Source organism: Pseudorca crassidens, chromosome 17 (assembly GCF_039906515.1).
Source record: "Pseudorca crassidens isolate mPseCra1 chromosome 17, mPseCra1.hap1, whole genome shotgun sequence".
Classification (NCBI taxonomy): Eukaryota; Metazoa; Chordata; class Mammalia; order Artiodactyla; family Delphinidae; genus Pseudorca; species Pseudorca crassidens.
In genome coordinates this window covers 19,389,134-19,403,093 of record NC_090312.1, presented here as the reverse complement: position 1 = coordinate 19,403,093, position 13,960 = coordinate 19,389,134, and positions in this window count along the sequence as shown.

The window sequence follows — 13,960 nt, the reverse complement described above, 5'->3', positions numbered from 1 at the left end:
ATGTGTGTGTGATGTAATTTTTTTCCATTGCGGTGAAAAAGGTTTTTAAAACACTGATATATTTGGTGACAGTATCACATAGTTTAAAAAACAGAACAAAATGTTTCTGGAGTCAAAGACATGTAGGTTCAAATTATTTACCCAACTATAATTTTAGTAAGAATTTAAGTCCAATCTGCTTGCTTTCCTGCTGCTCTTCAATGGAGAGTATTGTAGAAAACATTTAGAGTCTCCTGAATTTTCTTTTCATGAGTAAGACCATGTCTCTTAATGCTCACAAAACATCACTGAAATGCACTTCTAAGAGGCTGTGTTCCAAACTTACTTCTACCCATGATGGGCTGGACCCCACAGACCTTTGCACCTGGTTCTTACATATCATCCATCATGGCATCTTTCTCACTCTCTCCACACCTGGGAGAATCTTAAGGTTGTTGAGGGACTTGGGCTAGTACTTGACTCAGATTCTGACATATCTTTGGTACAGAAAATGTTTATTCTCAGAATCATTTCTTCCCAGATGATTCATTCCTGAGACCAAACAAAGCATCCAAGTTTTTAGGGACATTCTTGGGCAGGAGAAGACCAGGAGGTCATCTAGTCATGGTGAAATGGAAAATAATTAAACTGGGGAGGAATCTGAACTCCCTTTTGGCAGTACCCTCTATTTTTCCAGGCTCGCTGCCCAAGCATAGATTCACTCGGCCTTTAACAGCCATCTACATGACACAGTAGGAATCATTTCATGACAGAAGTGGGGGCTGGAAAAGACCTAGCTTAATATCAAACCAGATAGTCTGAGGATGGGAAGGAGACTCAACTTCTTAGTGTTTCCACAACCCTTGTGTTTACAACTAGATTCCTCTTCCCTGGAATTTTAACTTCTACTCTTGGAGCAGAGAACATTTTTAAATGCTTTCACACTAGAAAAGACCCACCCACAAATTAAAAAAAAAATAACCTCTGTAAAAATTATAAAAGAAAGGCATAATAATTATAGAGAACATTAACAACAGAGAGAAGCAAAAGAAGAAAATTTACATTATCTCACCACTCATGGAAAGCTGTGGTTTACACCTTGGTATATATTCTTCCAGACTTTTTTTTTCATGCATATAAAATACAAGTCGTTTGTTTTGCTGTTATGATTGTCATTTAAACATCACATACAGCCATGATAATTCCTTAGGATAATTTCTACAAGTGTAATTACTGTATTTCCTGAGTCAAAGAGTACACACATTTTGAAGGTCCTCTGTCTCAGAACTAGTTTTCATATACGTTCCTAGCCGTCCTCTCCCCTCTAACTTTTATATGCAACCTGTTGAGATTCACAGCACTGCTGTTGTTGTTCTGTTGTAGTCTATAATATCCCCTTTTGCTGAGGAATTATTTGGTGAAAGACAATGTCTGGTCATTTCCCCGAAGGGTAGCAGAATATGCCTTCCCAAATATGCCACTTTAGTATAAAAGATTCTTTTGAACTGAAGGCAAATGAGAAGAAGCAGGTACAAGAAAAACTCTCTGCCTTTCCCTTATTTGCTTAAGAGCACAATATAAATTTATAAAGGTGTCCCTCCCTGCTCCTCTTTTCCATAAAGGGCAGAAGTTAATCACCAGAGACAACTCTAGTCCCTTGTGAGCTTACGAGGTGGCACCATAGGAATCTGCCTAACAAGCCTTGCTAAACTTACCATTTACCTACCGTAAGTTAGTGGCCTCATATATTTCTCTTCCCACAGTTTGCCACCCCTAGAAGCTCAAAGTCTTTTTTTCTTTGTTTTATCACCTCTCTAAAAATGTATTGTTCTTTTGGTAAGATGCTCTATAAGACCAAGTTCTAACCATCCCTTTGAGTTACTCATCACTGGGTATTCCCATGTGTATGCACAATGCACATGTTAGTAAACTTCTGTTTGTTTTTGTCTCGTTAATCTGGTTTTTGTTAGAGCCCCAACTGGAGAACCTAAGATAGATAGCTGGTCTAGAGTCCTCCTCTCGTCCCCCAAAATGCAAAATTTTTAATCTGTATGTTATACAATTAAAATGAGCTCAAGAAACAACTGTGATACATCTTAGATATAAATATTGTGAACTGACATTAATTGGTACAACTGTTGAGACGTACAAGTATAACCAGAAAGCACAGGGCAGTTAGCTTTTTTATGGATAAAACGTGACCAATGGCAGTAGGGTTACAGGGGAGCTTATCTTCTTAGAGGTATCTCTGTAAGGCAACATTGCAGGAAAAAAAAAGTTACAAGATAGGAGAGGCAATTGGTTTACATTTTCAAACTTATCAAATTTCACATGAGAAATCCAACTCATTAGACTCTAAGGTTTAGTTCAAATGTTACTTCCTTAGTGGAGCCTTCTGTATTAGTCAGGGTGCAGAGAAGCAGAACCATTAGGAGATAAACATAGTTGTAAGAATGAAACAGTCTTTGTGACACGATGTCTGGATAGAGTGTACCATTTTGCACACACTAGTATTCTTATACATTGGTCAGCAATGTATAAGAATACTAGTTACCCTATAGCTTTGCCAACAGAATATATCATAATTATTAATTTTTGCCGCTTAGATAAGAAATGGTATTTCTCCTTTTAATTTGAATTTAATTATGAGTGATGCTGAAGAGCTTTTCATAAGTATAAGGAACATTTATATCTTTTTAGGGGGCTACTTTCTGCTTCATGTTTTTTGCCCATTTAGCTAATGGGGTTTGATCAATTTCACCTTGGTGTTAAGAGTGCTTTACACGTTAGTGATATTAGTTCTTATCGGCAATATATGCCGTTAAGTATTTTCTTCCACTTTGTAATTTGCCTTTTGACTTTGCTTATAGAGTTTTGTGCCATGCAAAGCTTCTTTAAAAATATTTTTATTTTTATCTAGTTGAATTCATGAATCTTTTCTTTTGTTGTAAATTTTTAGATGTATTTAGAAAGTCTTTCTTTACAGGTTTCAAAGGAACCCACCTGTTTTCTTCTAGTAGTTTCATGGCTTCATTTTTATATTTAGAGTTCTTATCTATTTGTTGTTGCTATTGTTGTTTTTTCCTTTTGTACAGTGTGAGTTGGGGATACAATTTGATCTCTTTCTAAATGGTTTTCCAGTTATTTTGGTCCAATTTTGGTCCAGTGATCGGAGATGTCAACTTTATCACTCATTGCATTTCCATATATATTTGTACTTTCTAGTCTATTTCTCTGATTCATGTGTCTATTCATGAATTATTCCCACATCCTTGCACTTAAAATGGCTTTCTGATATATTTGATGGTCTGATAGAGATTTCTGCCTCTCCCTGTCCCTCAATGGTTCTTCTTTTTTGGTGTTTCCCTGGGTATTCTTGCATGTGTATTTTTCATGTGATTTTTAATATTAACTTATCTCATTTTAAGATAAAAGCTTTTTGGTATTTTTACAGAGGCTTTATGAAACATTTATTAAATTAACTTATGAAAAACTGACAGCTTTATGATGTTGAGTCATTTTATTCAAGAACAAGGGATGCCTGTCCATTTAAGCTCATACATCTTCCAGGAGTGTTTTAGCATTTCCTCATGTAGATTTTCCAAATTTCATGTTAAGTTTATTTCTAAGTATTTTATCTTGTTTTTTTTGCTATTGTAAATGGGATTCACTCTCCCATTACTTTGTGTATATGAAGGATATTAATTTTGTATGTTAATTTTATACCTTGCTATCTTTAAAATTGTATGTGCTTTAGTACTTATTCTTAATTACATCTTTTGCTTTTTAAGCATTTAAAAATAACTTAGCTTATTAGTTTCACTATCTCAAGTCTTTGCAGATCTAGTTCTATCATCTTTGTTTTATTTCTGCTGGCTGTTGCTCATGGTCTATTATTCCTTATGTGTTTTGTGATTTTTTTCGACCATGTATTCATACTCCTTGGAACTCTATCTGTGAAATTATTTGAGGCCTCCATTTAGAGTGAGTTCCTCCAGAAAGGACCCCATTTGCTTCTGCTAGATGTTTAAGGACAATATCAACATATGACAAATTCAAAACAATTCTTAGCCTTGAGGCTTTTTTTTCAGTTTTTATATTTTTTTATTGAAGTGTAGCTGATTTACAATGTTGTGTTAATCTCTGCTGTGCAGCAAAGTGATTCAGTTATATGTAACAATATATATGACTGAATATATACATTTTTAAATATTCTTTTCCATTATGTTTTATCATAGGATATTGGATATAGTTCTCTGTGCTATACAGTAGGCGCTTGTTGTTTATCCATTCTATATCTAAAAGCTTACATCTGCTAATCCCAACCTCCCACTCCATCCCTCCCCCACCCTCCTTCCCCTTGGCAACTACCAGTCTGTTCTCTATGTTCATGATTCTGTTTCTGTTTCACAGACAGGTTCATTTGTGTCATATTTTAGATTCCACATATAAGTGATATCATATGGCGTTTGTCTTTCTGACTTACTTCACTTAGTATGAAAATCTCTAGTTGCATCCATGTTGCTGCAAATGGCATTATTTCATTCTATTTTATGGCTGAGTAGTATTCCATTGTATATATGTACCATGTCTTCTTTATCTATTCATCTGTTGATGGACCTTTAGGTTGTTTCCATGTCTTGGCTATTGTGAATAGTGCTGCTATGAACATAGGGGTGCATGTATCTTTTTTTTTTTTTTGCTGTACGCGGGCCTCTCACTGTTGTGGCTTCTCCCGTTGCGGAGCACAGGCTCCAGACGCGCAGGCCCAGCCGCTTTGCGGCATGTGGGATCTTCCCGGACCGGGGCACGAACCCGTATCCCCTGCATCGGCAGGCAGACTCTCAACCACTGTGCCACCAGGGAAGCCCGCATGTATCTTTTTGAATTATAGTTTTGTCTGGATATATGCCCAGGAGTGGGATTGCTGGGTCATATGGTAATTCTATTTTTAGTTTTCTGAGGAACTTCCATACTGTTTTCCACAGTTAACCTTGGGGCTTTTTAATTCACACGGATAGTGTGAATTCAGGCCATAAACCTGGATGAGGGCTGCCTTAGAGCTACAATTTCTCAGGCAATATCTCTCCCCACTCATTCACCCAGTTCCAAGATTAAAAAAAAAAAAAGCCAAGCAACTCTTTACTGTCTGCTTCTGAGAGTGGGTTTATTTCTGGATCTCCTTTTCATTGATGATATAGCCATTTAGGTTCCCAGCTTTATGTGAGGGTCTCCTAGAGGAGTTCTCTCTTTGAGGGCTCTACCCTTGAGCTTGAAAGGCTGCCAAAATAGACCAGACTCCAGGGGTTGGCAGATGCTCGAGGACAAAGCATGCTTGTGTGCTTACTTACGTCTGGGTTCCTGCCTTTTATTAATTTTTGCTTTATAAGGATTAAAAAAAATTTCTTACTGGTTTAACAATGTATTTTAAGAGCTTTTATATAAATATGTTGTATAGTTTTGTGGGTTTTTTAATGGAAATTTGTTAAGAATATGTAGACTGTCTCACCTCTATCGGCCTTGGAGGTTTAAGGTGATTTTTAAAACATTCAATACATTTAAAATTAACTAAAATTATGATATAGATAACTATTTATACACATGGAAAGATGGTGATGTGATGGTCAGTAAGAAGAAAAAGTTACAAATTGTAAAAGGTATGACCTCGTCATAAAATATTCACAGAGATCCCTATATACAGAGGAAATAGTTTTAAACCTAGTGGCTATTAACAGTGGCTGTTCCTAGGAGGTTGAATATTGGGTGATTCTTTTTTCTTTTATTTTTCCTTTTGTAATTTTTCATAATGAACATGAATTATTTAGATAAAAGTATTTTTTAAAACTATTTTTTAAATTATATAAATCTGAATGGAAATATTTCAAAACTAAGTAGGAATGGTGTTAAGTTTTTCAAAGCCCTTTGACTATCGTTAATAATTTATCAGCTTTGATTTAAAGCCTCTCTCTTTCTCTCTCCCTCTCTCTTTCTCTACACACACACACACACACACACACACGTTTTTTTTGTCCTATGGGCAAAATCACTAGGGTATAGGCTTCTATCTTCTGTAGAGCTATTTGGTCTCTAGGAAAGAAAGACTTTCCCCCAAATGAGGCTGTTGGTAGAAAGGGAGCAGACAAGGGCAGTTCTCCTTCAGTGGAATCTTCCAAAAGTTTGATGGAGTTTGAGGAGGTGAAATGACTTAGATAATGTCTTCCCTGGAAGCATAAAATAGAGGAGCTAATTCCCCAAACGCTTTCCAGCGGATGAGTCTATCATTTTGTATGAATGTTTCCTGGCTGGAATGATTTACCATTTTTTTCCCCTACTACCTTATTTAACTAACTCCAGATGAAGAATCTTACAGCTTTCAACTCTTTTAGAATCTGTCTTGTTAATGGGTCTTTCTAGAATTGACTAGAAAAGTGTATAGAGAGAAATTTAGTATGGAAATCAGTAGACCATGAGCTCCAGGGACACTGTAACAGACCCTTTTCTGGGCAAGCGTGCAAGAAAGTGCCATTCCAACAAGACCAACTGTACATAAAAGCAGCGGCTGTCATACATGACAAAGTTTGGGAAAACAAAAAGAATACGCTTGAAACTCCAGGAAAATTCCACTTGCATGCATCATAAAATTAGGAAAAAAGGGGAAACTGTGGAAGGTCAGCCAAGTCAACCGTTTTCTTTCAGATAGCCCCGCAGACCTGGGGATGACCAACAGTCATTTTAATTGTGAAGTTCAAATGTATAAAATATATTCATAAAATTTAAAGGGGGGCTTCCCTGGTGGCACAATGGTTAAGAATCCTCCTGCCAATGCAGGGGATGCGGGTTCAAGCCCTGGTCCGGGAAGATCCCACATGCCGTGGAGCAACTAAGCCCATGCGCCACAAGTACTGAGCCTGCGCTCTAGAGCCCACGAGCCACAAGTACTGAGCCTGTGTGCTACAACTACTGAAGTCCATGCGCCTAGAGCCCATGCTCCGCAACAAGAGAAGCCAACGCAATGAGAAGCCCACACACAGCAACAAAGAGTAGCCCCCGCTCAGCGCAACTAGAGAAAGCCCGCATGCCCAGCCACAAAGACCCAACGCAGCCAAAAATAAATAAATAAATTTATATAAAAAAATTTTTTTAAGGGAACTCCTTTCTGAAAACTATTTCGAGTTAACAGAATTTCAGAGCCTCACCAACAGAATTTTTACTTCCTCTCTATGTGGTTGAGTTTAAGTACTAAATAAAATTACTGAAAGCTCTTACAGTGTTACAAATGAATATACATTGTATACCAGGAGTAAATCTACTTCTTTCAAAGATCAGATGGATAGTTTATTTTGATCATTGATTTGAAATCTCTTTGATGAAAATGCATTTTTGTCCTGTGTTGTAAGAAAAGGTTTTGAAATCGTGTTCAATTCTATCATCACAGGTTGTCATAAATTACTTCATTATCACAAGTGCTGATAGATCAGACTTGGCAAGTTCACTGCACAGGAGGTTTGGAATAAGCTGAACGTTTGTCAGGATGTCTCCCCAGTTTAAGACAGGGTCCCTGTGCAGATACCTCCTCGAAGCAAGGAATATATCTAACCTTTATGTTCCTGGACCCTCCTCTGGGTTTCTAAATGGAAGTGTTTCATGGTGTTTGAGGAGATCAAGCGAATTAACTATGCAGCAAGTCAAACCCCATCCTGAAGAGGTGATGCTTCCTGGGAATCTGCCATGAACTACAAGAAACCTTTTTCTTATTTGATTTCTTCATGCTTCCATTTGTTTCTCTAAATGGGTGATACTGTGCGTTCTTTCTATAACCAGAGTTGTGTGGTGAAGATCATGCATGATAGTTTATTTTAGGAAGCTTTGAGAGCAAAGTGGCTATCCCATAAACATTCTTCTTCGTCTCCCCCTCAAAAGCAAGATTTTCACACAGTATTGTGAAGCAATTATACTCCAGTAAAGATCTATTAAAACAACAACAACAACAAGATTTTCGGATGAGAGAAGCAAATGAGAAAGACAGAACTGGATGTCTGAATGATTCTTCTGGAAGTGAAATCTGACTAGATCCCTCTTGTGTTTTGAGCTCCCCTTCTCAAGCAGAGTAAAATCCAAAGTCTTTGCCTGAAGGCTTCACCATATCTGGACCCAGAGACCTCTCTGATCTCATCCCTCACTGTGCCTGTCTTGCTCATTTCTCTTATGCCTCACAGGCCTCCTTGCAGTTCCTCCGTCCTCAGAGACTTTGCATTTGTGGTTCTCCCTGCCCTTCTTCCAGTGAATTCCACCACTGGCTCTCTGCCCTCATTCAGTCTCTGCTCAAATGTCGTCTCTGGGGACTCATCCCTGACCTCCCCACCTAAAACAGCAGTTCGTCCTCTTCCACCTCCTCGTCTTATTCTTCTTTCTATCACTTGCCAATGATGTTTTCTGTCTCTCTCTCTCCATGAGTAAGTTCCAAGTAGTTCCTGCTTGAATAAGTATTTGCTGACTGAATAAATATGGACTGCTGACTAAACGGATGGCTCCGGGGATTCTGTCACCTTAATCACACAGCCAGCATGTGCTACACATATGGATTTAGGTGGATGACTTAAAACTGATGATAGCCACATGGGAAGAATTGAGGAGGCATAACTGATGAATTGTATTCAATTCAATGTAGCAAACATTTATCCAGCCCCTATTATGAGCAAGGCCATATGCGGGGGGTTGGTATTGGCACATCTACTTCTCTGAAGAAGCCTTATAATCGATTTTTACAAAGAAGAGCCAAAGCAGAAAGGCTTCCTCAGACAGTTGGGACCCCCCCTACTTCTGATTCTTTTTTTTTTTTTTAATTTGGTTGCCTGGGGTCTAAGTTGCGGCAGGTAGACTCCTTAGTTGCGGCATGCATGTGGGATCTAGTTCCCTGACCAGGGATCGAACTCAGACCCCCCGCCTTGGGAGCATGGAGTCTTAACCACTGTGCCACCAGGGAAGTCCCACCCCCTTCTGATTCTTGTTGAAATAAATTTAAATTGACAAGCCTTTGTCACATCCCTACTACAATCAAGGCTCTAGGCTGCTGATTAATCCCATTGATGGGCTTCATAAGGGTGTTGATCCTTCACCTTCAAATAATGGCAAATCTGATACTCAGAAAAAATAATTCAGAAGGGCAATACAGCATAAGATTATAGACTTTGGAGAGCTGTATTAACCCGAGTACTTCTAGACGTGCAAATGTTAAAGCTATTAAATTTCTACCAGAATCGTGCACCAACACTGCTCATTGAGGTGCACTTTTGATGGAGACAAGAAAAAAATAAATATATTACAAATTAGCCAAAAAATCCTATCTTTTCCTCATTATTTTCTGAACATTTAGGACTCACTTTTGTTTAAATACTTATATAGTTAATTTCTGGTATATTTTATCTATATCATTTTATATGAGTAAATTTTAAATGCACACATATATATTAGGACTTTGTTATACAAAGGATGGAATACAAAGAGTGGAGGGTACAAAGTAGTATCTGGCACAGTTAACATCAGCTAATGGTGAGAACCTACTGGGTGCCTGATACTCTTCTAAGGGCTTAATGGGCTAATTAGATTGGATGAATTAATTCATTTAATAGTCACAACATGCCCATGAGGTAGGTACCCTTACCATTCCCATTTTACAAATTAGGAAACAGGAAAAAAGAGGTTCATTGACTTGTCCAAGGTTAGTAATCGTGCCAGAACTCTGTGCCAGAATCCATGCTCTTAACCACTATTATATTGCCTCCCAGGAAGCTTGCATTCTACCCTGGGCAGGTAGGAAAGAAAGGTATCAAATATTAGCCAGGGGCTTCCCTGGTGGCGCAGTGGTTGAGAGTCCGCCTGCCGATGCGGGGGACACGGGTTCGTGCCCTGGTCCGGGAAGGTCCCACATGCCGCGGAGCGGCTGGCCCCGTGAGCCATGGCCGCTGAGCCTGTGCATCCGGAGCCTGTGCTCCGCAACGGGAGAGGCCACAACAGTGAGAGAACCGCGTACCGCAAAAAAAATTAAAGAAAAATAAAAAATATTAACCAGAGTTGAGAGCAATAAAAGAGCCTTCTCAAAGTAACCTGTGATTTTTTTTGCAAAAGTAGACAATAATTACTGTAAGAGCTCAAAGGAGGGAAAGGCAATTCTGCCTGCGATGGACTTCACCAAAAATCAAGAATGGCTTCTTCATCACAAAAACAATACTGGAGGTAAGAAATTAGGGAGGAATACCTTTAAATTTTTGAAGGAAAATAATTTCTAAGCTAGAATTCTATGCACAGCCAAACTAGTAATGAAATTTGAGCATAAAGACATACAAGGTCTCAAAAATGTATCGATTTCCCGCCCCCCATGCCCTTGTCTTAGGATACCACTAGAGGATGTCCTTCCTCAGAATGAGGGAATATTTATCATCATCTCATTATCTATATGAGATGATGGATGTTCACCAAACTTATTGTGGTAATCACTTCATGACATATGTAAGTCAAATCATTATGCTGTATGCCTTAAACTTATACAGTGCTGTATGTCAATTATATCTCAGTAAAACTGAAAGAAAAAATTAAAACAACAAAAAAGAGGGAGTAAAATTCAATCTAGGAAGATGTGCAAAATTGAAAACAAGGTATCCAGCAGAGGAGAGAACCCCCAGAATAATGACTGTGGTGTAGATAATTCATAATTCAGCTGTAAAGGGCAGCCACCCAGATGGAAGCAGCAAGACTCAGGAGACAAGCTGTTTGGAGCTGTCAGCACCGTGCCTGCTGCTGTGGAACCATCTTTTAACCAGAGAAAACTCCTGGAGAAAGTATCAACCCAAACAAGGGAATATACTAAGAAAGAGGAAGGTATGATATCCAGGAAATAGGGAAGCCAATCTTGGAGAAAGACAGAAGGAATTCCAAGTTTGGTAGAAAACAAAGGCCAGGATGACAACTGAGCAGCAGGTCTAAAGGAAAACCTGCCTGGAGAAGAGAGATGTTTAAAAATATTTTTACCTGATATCAGTGACTTTTGGACATTGCACGGAGACGTTATTGGAAGTAGTTGGAAAGAGGAGCAATAAGCAAAAATCAAATAAAGCAAAGGAAAAAGCAAGACAATTATTAACTTTAGAGAAAACCTAAAAGTAGAAGGAAAAATGATCATAATACATTATGATGCTTTTATGTGAATATTTGCAAAGCATAGGAATGGAAACACTGAATATGGAGGTAAACATCATATGGGGAAGATAAAAGAGGAGAAAAGGGATGGCAGCCTGAAAGAGCTACATCCTCTTCTACCATAACAGGAAATATAGAAATGATGTTTAAAATTGATTATTAAACACATAGCAGTACATACATTATATTGAGAAATATGGAGATTTGAAAATGTCAAAGAAAAACTGCTAAAAGAGTCAAAGATGATTACTTCTGGTGAGCAGAAGTAATATTTTTTAACAAGTTTTTAATATTATTTAAATTTTAAAATTACATATATAAATTATTTTAGTAAAATGGTATAAAAAAAATTAAGTGTCCATGTGGGCTTTCACAAAAGTTTGGTATCCAAACGACTCTCAGTAAAGATTCTTCTTCTTCTGTGGTATTATTGTTATTGGAAAGAGTCTTGACTTATTGTCAGATGCTGTTGAATCTCATAATATCTGCCACTGATTCTTTCTGGGGATTTAATGCATGGGATCTCAGTTTCTTCATTTGTAAAGTGAAGGGGTTACTATATATATATATATGTATATATGTATATATGTATAAAATCTCTTAGGCCTGCTCCAGCCCTATTATGTTATGAACAGGACCTATTATGCAACATGCATACACTGACAGGTTGCAGTCACACATGCGAAACTTGGCTGTCTTTTTTGTTTTGTTTTGTTTTGTTTTTGCGGTACGCGGGCCTCTCACTGTTGTGGCCTCTCCCGTTGCGGAGCACACGCTCCAGACGCGCAGGCTCAGCGGCCATGGCTCACGGGCCTAGCCACTCCGCAGCATGTGGGAATCTTCTCGGACCGGGGCACGAACCTGTGTCCCCTGCATCGGCAGGCGGACTCTCAACCACTGCGCCACTAGGGAAGCCCTTGGCTGCTTTTAAAGTCCTGACTTTGATCTACGCCATGGAGCCGAGAAGATGAGGAATGTCTTAATCACTGGTTCAAGAACATGAAAGGTGATTGTGAGACAAAGAGGGGATTCCAGCACCAGGAAGGACATTTTAAGACAATATGATTTCAACCTCTGGAATGAGTCTTACCTTGCAGAGCTGATATATTTAAAATGGGATGATGTACTTGAATGCTCTTTGTAAAGTGAAAATCCTATACAAGCATAAGCTGTATCTCTAGTATTGTTTGGAAAGGGGTCAGTGCACTCTAGTGGGGAAAGCTCTGGCCTAGGAGTTAAAACATTTGAATTCTAGTGTTGACTTTGCCATTAATCCCCCAGGTAAGTTTGACAAACTCTCTCATGTCTTTTATCGCAGCTTCAGGTTTGGTAAAATGAAGATGGACTTGGAGTTCTTCAGTTAGCAGAAAAAGAAATCAGATTTGGCAAAAATAGGGTAGCTCACAGAACTGAGACAAAAGCTTCAGGAAGGCCAGGAGCCAGAGCAGGGCTGGAGCTCTGGGCAGGGCTGATATTCAAACGATAAAACAACAAGATGGCGCAGGCAAATCGGAACGGATACCAGTAGCCACACAGAGACCTAGCGGCACTCAGCTCATACACGGTGTCTCGATCCATGCTGTGACAAAATTCCACAGTCTGGGTAGCTTATAAAGGACAGAAATATATTTCTCACAGTTCTGGAGGCTGCAAGTCCAAGCTCAGGTTGCCAGCAGGGCAGGCTCGCTTCCAGGTCCTGGACTTGCCATTGTAGTGAGAAAGGGCGAGGCATCTCTCTAGGCAAGAATGCTAATCCCATTCATGATAAGCGTTCCACCCTCAAGAGTTGCAAGCAACTCCCAAGGCCCCGCCTCCTAAAACTATCACCTTTGAGAGTCAGGATTTCAACATGTGACTTTTAGGGAGACACAAACATTCAGACCATAGCACAGGGGTTACCTCTTGAGCTGCTGTATCAGAGGGAAAGCTGGTGTAGTGATCCCAGGAAGGGGATGCTGGGGAGGACATCCAGGGTGGTGGAGAGGCAGCTGTTTACCAGCTGGCAGGGAGGTATTTCAATATTTTAACAGCCGGTACAGCTGTATTGGTGTGTTTCTGCAGGATGTCTAGATTTAAGGAGCTATTTATTGTTACTGCAGGCCTCACTGCTAGGATGAATCGAGATAAAAATTTAGCACTTTGTTCCTCCTCTTGTGTCCCACTGCGTTATAGTCACATGTGAGGGAGAGAGTGTGTGGTTGGCCTAGTTGCGAGCTCCTGCCCACACTCGGCTAGAGGAGAACAGGAACTCGGAACTGACAGCCCAGCCACAGCTGCATCAATGGAGTAGAGGCACTTTCCTAAAATAAGTCAGGTCTTTGTTACTCTAAGGCGAGAATAACCAAGTATTTGACAGCTAGTACGGCAGGGACATCAATCAGCGAGAAGGTACATCAGCCCTTGACTAGGGGGCAGGATCCTGAAGTTTCTGATTTGTTGGGAGTTAGCCTTTCGTTACCAGCTGTGCTGTTGCAAGATGAGGGCCAATACTAGGAGTCCCGGGGGTCAGCATGGAAGAGGGGGTGGGCACGTGGAGCCAGGAGCCTGGGCCGTGGTTATTGCTTATAGGTTATTGCTCATATTATCAGTATAAACCTTCTGTAACCAAAAGAAGGGGGAATGGATAGGCTGAGGAAAAATCATAGCTGGCTGTTACAGAGGGTTTGGAGTAGAACTGCAGAGAGTTAATGGTTTGCTGCTGAGTGTATAAGGAAATGTGTGGTGGTATTTTTGGTTTTCACAATGGCTAGGAGATGGGGAGGGTGCTACTGGAATTTGGTGATGGAAT